Genomic DNA, 13,404 nt, shown 5'->3' with positions numbered 1-13,404 from the left:
GAGGGCCTGGGCTCTGAGCTAGACCTTGAAGCGGGCGGGGCGGCGCGGGGGAGATGGGGCTCGGCAGAAAGGGGAGAAAAGACGCCTTTCTCTCTCTTCCCCTGCCACAGACTGACCTTCAAAGCCTCGATAATTGTTTGGCAAAGGCACGTCACATAAAAGAGCAGGTCAGCCAGTGTGGGTGGCTCGGTACAAACCCCGATCTCCACTCCGGGAGATACAAAGTGGATGGCCCAGACGGGGCGCCCCGGGAGCCCTGGCGCGGATTGATAAGACACAAAGGGTGGCCGGGCCTTCCTGCCCCCCAAGCTGAGGGGATTTCATTTTGAACTGCCCCTGTCCCCCCACTCCCCTTCTTGCCACCCCCTCCCCCCACCTCCCACCATACACTGGCCCTGGAGGGGAGAGAGGGGAAGACAGAGGCAGAGGGCACCAAAGGGACAGGAAAACTGCCCCGCCACAGGTGTTCACAGCAGGCAGGGGCTGGTTGAGTCCCATCTTTCCCCAGGGTCCAGGGATTTCTCTGGAAGCCCAGAGGTTCAGGTGGAGGACAGAAATGTTCATTCTCTCAGCCAGCGAGGAAATGAAGGGTCTAGCAAGTCCCACATGTTTCTGTCCAGAACTCCTGGGCAAGGGCGAGGACTAGCCGGCCATATGTTTGTTCTGTGACGTTGGCATCTCCCATGGCTGGATGGAGAGGGAGACTTGACCCTTGTTGGATTTAACTGGATGAGAACACCGGACATACCCACCCACCCCACACATCAGTTTTCCTGTCTCACCATCCTCTTGCCCTGCGCCCCCCAGTGCGCTGCAAAATCGCAGGGACGCACCAGAGTGCCCTGACTTCTGGGCCAGGGAAATTGTGTCCTAAAGTGAATGTCTTGGCAAAGAGACCCCAGCCTGATCCCGGGGTGATGGGGAGGGTCAGGCGGCAGGGAGGAGTGTTTCATGCAGGAAGGTTTGCTAGGGAAGGTGCCAGAGCATTTCTCAGCCAGACCCACAAGAAGCAAGAGGTTAAACAGCTTGCTTAGATTGAGGAAGCTTTGGCCTAGGTTCCCACCTTCTCGGTGGACCATTTTCTTGTCCCAGTGCTGGTACTTCCCACTTCTCACTCCAGCTGCCCTTCCCGAAGCACCCTTCCTCTTCCAGTCTAACCCAATATTCTTCTCAAGAAGTGTATTGTCGGCGGAGTTCCCGTCGTGGCGCAGTGGTTAATGAATCCGACTAGGAACCATGAGGTTGCAGGTTCGATCCCTGGCCTTGCTCAGTGGGCCAAGGACGTGGCATTGTCGTGAGCTGTGGTGGAGGTCGCAGATGTGGCTCGGATCCTGCGTTGCTGTGGCTCTGGCGTAGGCCGGCGGCTACAGCTCCGATTCGACCCCTAGCCTGGGAACCTCCTAATGCCGCAGGAGCGGCCCAAGAAATGGCAAAAAGACAAAAAAAAAAAAAAAAAAAAAAAAAAAGAGTGTATTGTCTGGAGGAGGAAGGGCACAGGTGCTCTGTGTTCATACCACTTACCAGCTGTGTGACTACCCGCTAGTCACGAAGCCACTCTGCGTCTCAGTCCACACCTCCCAGGATTGAAGTGAGGATTAAATGAGATACCGCCTGTAAAGCACTCAGCGTGGTAACCACCCAGTAAGTGCTAGCTGCTATTATTCTGTGGCTATTATTATTGTTGTTGTTGTTATCATTTCCACCCTGGACTTTGCCAGGTATCAATTGCTTCTCTGGCAATGCTGGCTGGACACGGGATGCCTATTCATAAAACCAAGAGGGAGATTTTCCAGATCTTTCTGCTGACTTTTTGTTAACTCCGCCATCACATAGGATAAGGAAAGGGATGTGGAAAAAGATGTGTGTATGTGTGTGTGTGTGTGTAGTAAAGTCTTTCTGAGTGGGAAGGCAGCGTTGTAGTGAAGAGCGAAAATCAAGTCTTTAATATTTTTATTAACATTGCCTTTTTTTTTATCTCTTCACCACGTTCACCTTGAGATTCATCCTTCATTTTGAGGTTCATCCGCTGTGGGAATAAGAGTGAGTTAGTTCCTTTGAGAAAAGGCCTCATGTTCCACTCCTGGCAAGTACTTAGCAATCATCAGCTTCTTATCACCCTACCGACTGTAGAATTCTGGGAGCCGACTGGCCAACCACTGCTCACTTTCTCCCTCCTTTTGCTAGAACAGATGATGGGTCCATTCTGGGCCAATGCCCAGAGGCCTTGGATTGGGGCTGGGTCACCGCCTTTGCCCAGAAGTCCAGTTGCAGGGGAGTGTGCTGGGGGCCATTCCCATTCCAAAGGCCTCCCAGAAAGTTGCTTGGAGGTTCCATCTGCTAGCGAATGGACTGTGTTTGCTTGAGAAGCCTGTGGCCACCCACAGGGCTAGGAGGCCCCGGACCACCCCGGACCACCCCTGAGCCACTTCACTTAGTCGCTTGGTCCCCGCCCCTAAGCCTTGGGGGACGGGAGAGTGGGCAATTAGTCTTAACCTCCCCCAATTCCTGATGACCTGATAACAAGGAGGTACTTAAGACATAGATTTAGGAGATAATCTGTCTTTTTCCCATAATGCCCCCAGAGGATAAGAGAGGCTAGTTCAGCTCTGCTGATTCTGAGAATCCATGCACAGAAAACACCTGTCTCATTAGGTGACCACTTTCTTGGCGCCATCCTGATCCTAAAAAAAAACACAGCAGGCCCAGCCCCCTGCTCTGAAGAATCTAAAGCCAATTCTGGAGCTCTAGGAAGGAATACCCGTGCACTTAGCCCCACAGCGGGAGGGAACTGAAGTGCCAACCAGCCTGTGGCACTTAAGGTTTGTAGATTAGGTGATGATGGGTTGGAGGGCTTACCTAGAGGAAGATCATTCTTCCTCCTCCTCAGCTTAATTGGGGAAGGCTTCCTGGAGGTGAGAGGGTGGATGGCTTTTCAAAAGAAGAAAGGGTAAGCGCATTGGCTGTGCTGTTGGGGCCTTCTAGGGACAATAATGTTGGGATGGGAGTGAGCAAGAGATAAAACAACACAAACGCATACGAATTAGCACACTCAGTAAGTTCCAAGGTTCAGAATTTGCCTTCGCTGGTGGCACCAAGGAATGTGTTTCGAAGCGCATGCGTGTTCTTGCTTCTTTTGACTTCTGTCATAGAAGATATTATTGCATGGTTAGATTTCGCAGTAATATTACTTAGTAAAATTACATAGTTAATGCTGCTGTTGTTATTTTACCCAATCTGGGGACCATTTTCTTTCTCTTTAACAGTTTTATTGAGGCAATATTGACATATGATAAACTGCACATATTTAGAGTGTACAATTTGATAATGTTTGACATATGTATGTACTTGTGAAACTATCACCCCTGAAAGTTTCCTCACGCCCCTTCGTGATCCCTCCTCTCATCCTGAGCTGCTCTCTGTGACTGTTGATTAGGATGCATATTTTAATTGAAATATACAGATCTTCCTTAACTTACGATGAGGTTACATCCCGGTAAACCCATCAGAAGTTGAAGTTATCCTAAGTTGAAAATACATTTAATACACCTAACTTACCAAGCACCGTAGCTTAGCCTAGCCTGCGTTAAATGTGCTCAGAACACTTACCGTAGCCTGCCGTTGGGCAAAATCATCCAACACAAAGCCTATTTTATGGTAAAGTGTTGAATATCTCATGTAATTTATTGACTACTCTACGGACAAACAGAACGGTTGTAGGGTTGTGAGGGTTTCGGTTGGCTCCCCTGCTGATCACGTGGCTGACTGGGTGCTGCGGTGGCTGCTGCTGCCTAGCATCACCTGAGAGCATCAGGCCACAGATCCTTAGCCTGGGAAAAGAGCAAAATTCAAAATGGGAAGTATGGTTCCTCTAGAATGCGTAGCACTTTCATACCATTGTAAAGTTGGAAAATCATAAGTGGGACCATGGTTAAGTTGGGGACCCTCTGTATTTGACATATAAGATTGTGTAAAGTTAAGGAGTACAACATGGTAATTTGATATGTTTATATATTGTAATATGGTTGCCATCGCAGTGATAGTCAACAGCTCTATCATGTTGCATAATTATCTTTTCTTTTTAGTGATTGGAATAATTAAGTTCTAGTTCTTAGCAAGTTTGATGATTGTGGTTTAATGTTGTTGGCTACATTTGCTATACTGTGCATTAGAGTTTCTAGGGCCTATGAACTACTCATTGTAATAGTTTGCATTTTCTAAAGTTTTATATAAATGGAATCATATAGTATGTACTCTCCCTTTGTATGGCTTCTTTCATTCAGCACATTTATTTTAAGATCCATCCATGTTGTTTTCTACATCAGTGTTTCATTCTTTATGTTGCTAAGTAGAATTGCGTTGTATGGATATACCATTCATTGCTGATCTGTTCATCAGTTGATGGACATTGGGTGGTTGTTTTGTATTTTTTTTCCCCAGTTTTTGGTATTAGAAAGAAAGCTACAGTGAACAGCTTTGTACAACTCTTTCTATGGCTATATGTGTCTTTTTCTCTTAGTCAAATACCTAGGAGTGGAAAGGCTAGATCAACAGTGGTAGTTTAAAACTATTAAACTGTTTTCCAAAGTACCATTTCACATTCCCACCAACTGTGCATTAGAGTTCCAGTTGCTCCACATCCTTGTCAACACTTGGTGTGAGCAGTCTTTTTAATTTTAGCCATCCTGATAGGTGTACAGTGGTATCTCGTCATGGTTTTAATTTGTATTTCCCTAATGACTGATGATATTGAGCATTTTTTCAGGTGCTTATTTATCACCCATATATCTACTTTGGTGAGGTGTCTGTTCAGATCTTTTGCCCATTTTTAAACTGACTTGTCTGTTTTCTTGTAGCCGAGTTTTGAGAATTCCTTATATATTCTAGATACAAGACCTTTATCAGATACATGCTTTGCAAAGATGTTCTCTGAGTATATGCTTTGTCTTTTCATTCTCCTCACAGTGTCTTTTGAAGAGCTGAAGTTTTTAATTTCAATGAAGTCCAACCAATCAATTTTTACTTTTATGGATCATACTTTTGGCCCTGTATCTAAGAACTCTTCACCTAGACCAAGGTCACAAATATTATGTCTTATGTTTTCTTTTAGAAGTTTTATGGTTTTAGGTTTTACATGTTGGTCTTTGATCCATTTTGACTTAATTTTTCTATATGTTGAGTGGTACAGATCCAAATTCATTTTTTTTCTCTTTACATGTTGATATCCAGTTATTCCAACACCACTTGTTGAAAAAGCTATTGTTAGCCTATTTAAGTTGTCCTTATATATGTGGGCTTATTTCTCGACTCTATATTCTGTTCCACTGATTGATCTATTTGTTTATCTTTAGGACAATACCAATTGTTTTGATTACTGTAGCTTTATAATTATTCTTTTTTGGGGGGCTCACACCCACAACATGAGGAAGTTCCCAGGCCAGGGATCGAGCCCTGTGCTACAGCAGTGACAATGCCAGATCCTTAATCCACTGAGCCACCAGGAAACTCCTATAATCATTCTTGAAATCATGTTGTGTTAGCCCTCCAGCTTTGTTTTTTTAACAAAGTTGTTTTTTCCATTTCAATTCATTTGTGAGTTCCCGTCATGGCACAGCGGAAACGAATCTGACTAGGAACCATGAGGTTGCGGGGTCAATCCCTGGCCTCGCTCAGTGGGTTAAAGACTGGCGTTGCTGTGAGCTGTGGTGTAGGTCGCAGACACAGCTCAGATCCCGCGTTGCTGTGGTTGTGGCATAGGCCAGCAGCTGTAGCTCCGATTCGACCCTTGACCCAGGAACTTCCAAGGTTTGGCCCTAAAAACCAAAAAAAAAGAAAAAATTCATTTCAAGTCATTTGCAATTTCATGTTAATTTTATTTAGTTAGCTAGTTAGTTATTGCTTTTTAGGGCTGCACCTTCATATGAATTTTAGAATCAGATTGTCAGTATCATTTGTTAAATTGAGGTATAATTGGGAGTTCCCATCGTGGCTCAGCAGTTAACTCACCTGACTAGGATCCATGAGGATGCCAGTTCAATCTCTGGCCTCAATCGGTGGGTTGGGAAACCCGAGTTGCCATGAGCTGTGGTGTAGGTCACAGATGAGGCTCGGATCCTGCATTGCTGTGGCTGTGGTGTAGGCTGGCAGCTGTAGCTCTGCTTCCACCCCTAGCCTGGGAGCCTCCATATGCCGCAGGTGTGGTTCTAAAAAGCAAAAAACAAAACAAAAAAATCCATTTCAAGTCATTTGCAATTTCATGTGAATTTTATTTATCTATCTATCTATTTATTTATTGCTTTTTAGGGCTGCACCTTCATATGACTTTTAGAATCAGATTGTCAGTATCATTTTTTAAATTGAGGTATAATTGAGTAACAATTTCATTTAAGTTTCAGCTGTACAACATAGTGATTCACAAGTTTTAAAGGTTATACTCCATTTGCGTTTTCATAAAATACTGCTTATATTCTCTGTGTATATCCTTGTGGTTTATTAATGATCTCATCTTCTTTTAATTCTTGAATTAATTGTTTACATTAATTGTTATAACAGTTATGTTTGGATATGCTTTTGTGATCTTATTTTATAATCATGGATGACCCTAATGTTACTGTCATTTTAGAAGATGCTTACTTAACCTTTGATAGTCTTCAGCTAAAGAGTTCCTTAACTTTACTATACATTTGCAAAATAGGACTATTTATTATTTGCCCTTCATTTATAACTCATTTTTGGTGCAGGGTTCCATGATTATCTGCTTCATACATCATTTTCTAGATGCCAGTCATATCCCTTTTCAACCTTGTCTGGCTAGCCAACAAAAGGCCTCTCTAAAAAAAAGTTAGGATTTCCCTGGTGGCTCAGTGGATTAAGGATCCGGCATTGTCACTGCTGTGGCTCAGGTTTGCTCCCTGGCCTGGGAATTCCCACATGCCACAGGCACGGCCCCCCAAAAAAATTCACCTCACACCACATTCTCTTGAATTATTTTAGCCCTTAGAACTGATCCACATTATGAAGTTTTTCCCGAGGTCCAGTGATCAGACCAGAACCCAATATTCATGAGATAGAAACGCTGCAGTTTGGTACAAAGAGAGAATTGGTTTGATGATGACCTGATTGATCATCAACCACCTTCTCGGTGCTGTTTGGAATAAATGACTCTTGCTGGGATGAGTTTCCTTTAGCAGAGGCCTGGAAAGAGAGAAGACAAGTAATGTTTGAGCCTGGAGACCTTTGCCCCCTAACTCTACTCCTATCCCCACCCCTAGACTGTAGCCCTCAGATCTGTCAGGACTCAGGGTCTCTTTTCTAGAGATCTCCCTTGGGCTGAGAATTTACATGGACTTAGTTCATGAAATACCCAGACCTGTGTTAGACTCGGGAGAAGATGAAATAGACCTTGATCTCATGGCTTTTGCCACCTTTGGGGAAAACAAGACATACACATGAAATAATTAAAGAGCAATTCACATTTGTGTGGGATTAAGAGATCTTGTGGTTGAATTTAAGGGCTATGGGAATTTAGAAGGGGGCTCTCTGGGTGTGGACTCTAGTTATCAGGGCGTACAACCAGCTCCATGGATTTGGGGAAATTGGTTAGGACCTTGCTGGATGGGCACTGTTTGATTAACCAAAACAGAGCAGTGAGGGCCTGGCAGGCCTGAGAAACTCCGTGAATGAGCCTGGAATGTTCCCTCAGGGGACCATGAGGAGACCACTGGGCTTGAAGCCCAGGCTTGAGTTGGGAAATCATGAGAAACAAGGCTGAGTAGGTAGGGTGGGGTCAGACTGTGAAAGACCTTTGGAAACCAAGCAGATGAGTTTGGACTGTAAAGCTATGCCGTGTACAGCTGGTGTGGCCACAGCCATAGATCTAAATGTGTGCCCTGGAGTAGGAGTTGGCGCCAGCTCAGAGGCGGGGGGGAGGAGCCACGCAGAGGCAGGGCCACGACTGGGCCTTACTCTTCCTCCGGCCCAGTCAAGTGGGCTTTCAGCCGCCCCAGGCCCTGGTGAGCTTTTCAAAGACTTCCACATCCCTTCTACACAGCTTCCCAACAGAGACCACAGGTGTGGGGAGGAAACGGTGAAAGCCAACTGGCTCCGGGGCTAGTGATGGGTGTGATGGGAGGCAGAATCAGTGAGAAATGCCCCCCTGGCTCACCTGCCCACTGGCCTCCCCCCACCCCCATTGCCCCAGAGCCATTCCTTATGTTAAAGCAGGGGAGTTCCAGATGGCCTTTTAAAATGAAAATGTGTTAAGGAGAGAGGTGACACATTAACCCAATATCACCCATTAACACATTAACACTAAATGGTTTATGATTTTTCTGAGTGGTGGGGAAGTCATTCCTGGGGAGGTGGGATGGCCTGTGGAGCTCTGACTGCTGCTAGGGTCAGTAAGCTTGTGAGAAGCTCTGAGTAGCATGAAATCTATGGTGCAGAGGGGTGGGGAGGCCAGAGGCTGTGAGAGCCATGTGACATGGCATGCCTGTGGTTACATAGCCCATTAATGGCAGAACTGCCTGAGCAGAGTTTTTCCAAACTTTCCCACCCAAGCGACCTGAACTGTTGAATTGCATTTTAGAGACCTAGAAAGACACAGTCTCATACAATTTCTTTGAAGTGTGGCATTTTATCTTAAGGGTGAATGCTGCAATCTACTGCCTGTGCACATTTTACCTGATTTCTCAGTGAACAAAATGGCAGCCCCTGGAAGGTGAGCTGGGTTTGGGGGCTGTGGCTTGGATTCCTGCTCCAGGGCTTGGTCAGCCGTAGCGAGCAGCCTCTGTCCCTGTGGGACCTGCCAAGGGACAGGTCGGAACTCTAACTTTCAAGGTTTTAGTCAAACTGCTGGGCAGGAAATCCATCAGCTCTTACCATCATTTGCCTGCTGTCTCCATCCCTGTTGCCCTCCTTGGTTCAGACTCCTTTGATGGAAAAAACTAAGCTGTTGTGCTCCAAGGGGCCGTCATCAGACTTGCTCAGCACTTAGCTCTGGTCTCATCCCAGCCTATGGGTGGGTGAGTAGATCCCAGGGTGAGGTGGAGATCAGCATAGGACCCATGAGGCTCAGAAGTCTGGGCATGGATCGGCCAAGGCTATGCCCACGATCCCCCAGCCTTCTCTCCTCCACCACACTGTCTGCAGCCCCTCGTTCTGCCCTACCTGTAGCTTGGAGTGTTCACCACACTCTACAGGTTTTTTTTGTTGTTGTTGTTGTTTTAAACTGCCTATACTCTGAGAGCCTGCCCCCAGTGCTCTGTCCAGTGCTGCCTCTGCTCATCTCTTGGTAGCTGAGGACAGAAGGGCCATCGAAACTGTCCAGGCCAGGAAGTTCCCATTGTGGCTCAGCATAAACGAATCTGACTGGCATCCATAAGGATGCAGGTTCGACCCCTGGCCTCGCTCAGTGGGTTTAGGATCTGGCATTGCCATTAGCTGTGTGTAGTTTGCAGACGTGGCTCGGATCTGGCGTTGCTGTGCTTGTGGCATAGGCCAGCAGCTACAGCTCTGATTTGACCCCTAGCCTGGGAACCTCCATATGCTGTGGGTGCGGCCCTAAAAAAGCAAAGAAAGAAAAAGAGAGAGAGGGAGAGAGAGAGACAGACAGAGAGAGAGAGAGAGAGAGAGAGAGAGAGAGAGAGAGAGAGAGAGAGAGAGAGAGAGAGAAAAGAAAGAAAGAAAGAAAGAAACTATTCAGGCCAAAGTTAGCCTCCGCAGCAGCCCAAGCGCCTCATTTCTGTTCCCTGTAGCCTGCAGATCGACCATGAGAACATCGGGAGAACACACGCCCTCCCCCAGCTTGGACAAGGTGGAGAGCGGGCTATGAATATTCAGGGCTCACTCTGGCAGGCAGTAAGCCTTCATCCACACCTCCCTGCCTGCCTGTAGTGACGAAACCACAGCAGGTAAGGCCCTGGGCAGGCTGTCTGCGCCGGGCGGGGCGGGGCAGCCGGCTGGGTGAGGCCCAGATTCCCCAGGCTGATAAGGCAGCCTGTAAACACCCAGCAAGGGGAGGGGGCAGAGGGCAGGCAACCAGATGGCAGGAGAAGGGGGAAACCGGAGCCCAGGCCTAGCTGCAGGAAGTGGGGCTTGATGTGGAAACATCCTGTCCAGCGGGGACTAGACTGGTGGCCATCAGCAATCACTCCCTCCCTCTGCCACAGGCAAAGCTCAGCCTGAGGTGGGGCTGCCTGGGCGGCAGGCCAGGAACCTGGCTCCTGACATCTCCAAAGGATGGGATCAATGGGTCTCTATTACGGGTTATTTTACCACCAAAAGATGTGATCACTGGGTCTCTATTATGGGTTATTCTACCACCTAGCACTGTGGATGGGCAGGGGCGGGGGGAGGGGTGAAATCAGGACCAAGCTACTCCCTATGGAGAAACTCAGCAGTGGATTCCTCTGAGAGCATCCGGCTCCCACCGGAAAGTCCTGGTCCTCACTCTCTGTGAGGAGCAGCAGTTGGCACACCTAATTGTGTCCACGGCCCCCTGCTCCACTCCAAGAACCACCTCTCCGCACGCCATTGCAGTGCTTTGTATTTAGAACCGCAGACGGTCAGAGCTGGCGAAGCCTTTTGCAAACACTCCTGGAGACCTAAGTTAAAGCCCTCGCTTTAGAGCACTTTCTACTCCTACCCTGGTGCTCTAGATCCAGCCGCCTACCCTCAGGCAGAGGGCTGGAACTTCGGCAGTTATCAGTTATCCTTGCTCAGGTTCTGGGGAGGCTGATGGGAGGAGCCTCAGCGTAAGAAATCAGAAGACCCAGGGAGTTCCCGTTGTGGCTCACAGGGTTAAGAACCTGACATAGTGTCTGTGAGGATGCAGGTTCGATCCCTGGCCTTGCTCAGTGGGTTAAGGATCCTGCGTTGCCATGAGCTGTGGCGTAGGTCGCAGATGCAGCTCGGATCTGGCGTTGCTGTAGCTGTGGTGTAGGCCGGTAGCTGCAGCTCCCATTCGACTCCTAGCCTGGGAACTTCCATATGCTGCGGGGGCGGCTCTAAAAAAAAAAAAAAAAAAAGATGACTTGGAGTCTGGCCTAAGCTGTTATATTGCATGTAGCCTTGAGTAAGACCTCTCTGGGCCACTTTCTTTCTTTCTTTTTTTTGTGTTTGTAAAAAAAATTTTAATGACAGCTTTATTAGATAGAGTTCAATACCATACAACTCACCCAATTAAAGTGTACAACTCAGTGGCTTTTAATATACTCACAGAGTTGTATATCCGTCACCACAATCCATTCTAGAATCTTTTTATCACCCCATAAAGAAACTTTATACCCATTAGCAGTCACTCCCCATTTCTCCCCAACCTCGGAGCCTCAGTTTTGAAGGGTCACTTGGCATAGAAGTGTTCTGAGGGAAAGAAAAAAAACCCAGCAGTATTGTTTAGGCAGATGGGCTAACTCAGCTTACCAGGAACTTAGATATGAAGATACGTACCACAGACAAGCCTAGGGTGGGCCCAGCGATAGGCCCCTGGCCACAGACCTGGTACCTATGAGGTGTTCAGGGCTGACTTTTCATAAATATTTGAATGAACGTGTGAACCAACACCCCGAGATAAGAACTCAGACTTAAATGATGTGTAAGCCGAGAGCAAGTGTATATTTATGGGGCAGGGACCATGCCTTGGCCACTGCAGGTCTGGAGCCAGGAACTCTCTGGAAACTGTAGGCTCCTGAGGTACAGGAATAGAGCCAGGCTCCTTCATCAATGAGCCAGAGGCCTCCTACTCCCACAATATCTTTCGTCCGCAGCTGGCCACAGGGGCTCAACTTGTCACCATTTGGGTGCATCTTTGCCTGGGAAGTTAGGATTTACCTATCGGATGGTGCCTGGAGGGGGCTGGGACCCAGGCCCGGGAAGCTTTCTGTTTGTTGCAGGACATCACAGGGGCTCTGCACCTTCAGTGTTGGGTGTTGTGAGCACCCTCTGAGTTAGGAATCTGAGCAGAGGGTTGCCAGCATGGGGCAGTGGGGAAAGCGCAGACCTTATGATCACACAGGCCTGAGTTTGAGTTCTGCTTCCTTTCTTTTTCTTTTTCTTTTTCTTTTTTTCTTTTTTGTCTTTTTAGGGCACACCCGCAGTATATGGAGGTTCCCAGGCTAGGGGTCAAATCAGAGCTACAGCTGCCGGCCTCGTCTGCGACCTACACCACAGCTCACAGCGACGCCGGATCCTTCACCCACTGAGCAAGGCCAGGGATCAAACCTGCGTCCTCACGGATGTTAATCAGATTCATTTCCTCTGAGCCATGACGGGAGCTCCTGCCTCCACTCTTGATAGGCTGTGTGACCTTGGTTATGTTACCTAACCTTTTCTGAGCCTCACTTCTACAGTTTTTAAAATAGAACTCTTAAAACAGGATTATTACCAAAAGAGATTTAGCTGAAAACAAAGTTCAAAGAGCGTAGTAGTTGGAAATAAGCCTGGGTTCAAACCCCAGCTCTGCCACTGACTTTCTTTGGGATGTTGAAAGAATTAAAGGAGACAGGTTTGGAAAAGTGCCTGGCACAACACCAACCCCACAGCTCGTACCCGATAAATGTACATACGTGCCGCCTTCCCTATGCTCCACCCTGTCACCCTGTAGTGTTTACTGTTTGGTCCCCTTCCCCAGAAGCAGAGGGAACAGTCTGGAGCGATATCAGAGGACCGATGCAAAAGAAAATCTTGCCCACTTTACACAAGCACCCACGCCCCTCCGCCCCTCCCCCAATAGGCCCATGGCTGAGTCCACAGTGGCCACACCCTCTGTCCCAGGCCCAGCACCAGCTCAGCTTGGTGCCAACCCCGCAAGCACTTGCCCTGAGCTGGCACTGATCTCAATCGCTTCCACCCCCTCCACCCAGTCAGATGTGTTTTCCAAACACGTGCCACCAGCTTTGAGTCGGGCTTGTAACCAAACCCTGGCCCTGGGTTTGTGCCGCAGATGTAGGGAGGGGCTGGCAGAAGCCCAGGTGCAGATCCAGATGTTGTCTCTGAGGCTTCCTAGGCGTCCTCCATACCATTCAGCTGTGGGGAAGCAGAATTTACTCCACCTTGCGAGGCGGAGCAGGCATTACCCTCAGAGGCAGTGGGGCTTTGGGGCCTTGGGGTCATGGAGGCAGACGGGGGAGGGCAAAGTGGGGCTATTCTCTTTACAGGAGGCTGGCTGGGCAGGGCTCTTGGCCAAAGGCACAAGATGACCTCTCAGAGCCGAGAGAGGTATCAAGACCATCTTCCCACCCACTTTCGTTGGCCCACCCAGAACCATCATTTCTAGGGATCCCCCTAGCTTCACTCATGGCTCCTTGAACCTCATGGAACAATACTACCACAGGGGCCGAGGTGGTTGTGCCTATCCGCTACTAGGGCCCCATCCCAGGCACCAAAGCTTCTAAAACCATCATCATGTAG

General features: G+C 48.1%; 1 protein-coding gene across 4 annotated transcripts in view; it reads left to right on the top strand.

Annotated features, from left to right (window-relative positions):
* Positions 1 to 13,404, top strand: part of ELF4 (E74 like ETS transcription factor 4) — a 43,594-nt gene that overhangs the window by 3,964 nt on the left and 26,226 nt on the right. For 2 of the 4 annotated variants that reach the window (XM_005673902.3, XM_005673901.3), the window contains exon 2: positions 9,753 to 9,908. The exons of the other annotated variants lie outside the window; for them this stretch is intronic. The gene's annotated coding sequence lies outside the window, so the exon portion shown is untranslated. The remainder of the gene's footprint in view (positions 1 to 9,752; positions 9,909 to 13,404) is intronic. 4 annotated transcript variants of the gene reach the window in all.

The sequence above is a fragment of the Sus scrofa genome, chromosome X (genome assembly GCF_000003025.6).
Source record: "Sus scrofa isolate TJ Tabasco breed Duroc chromosome X, Sscrofa11.1, whole genome shotgun sequence".
Lineage (NCBI taxonomy): Eukaryota > Metazoa > Chordata > Mammalia > Artiodactyla > Suidae > Sus > Sus scrofa.
This window is presented reverse-complemented; position numbering and strand designations above follow the sequence as displayed.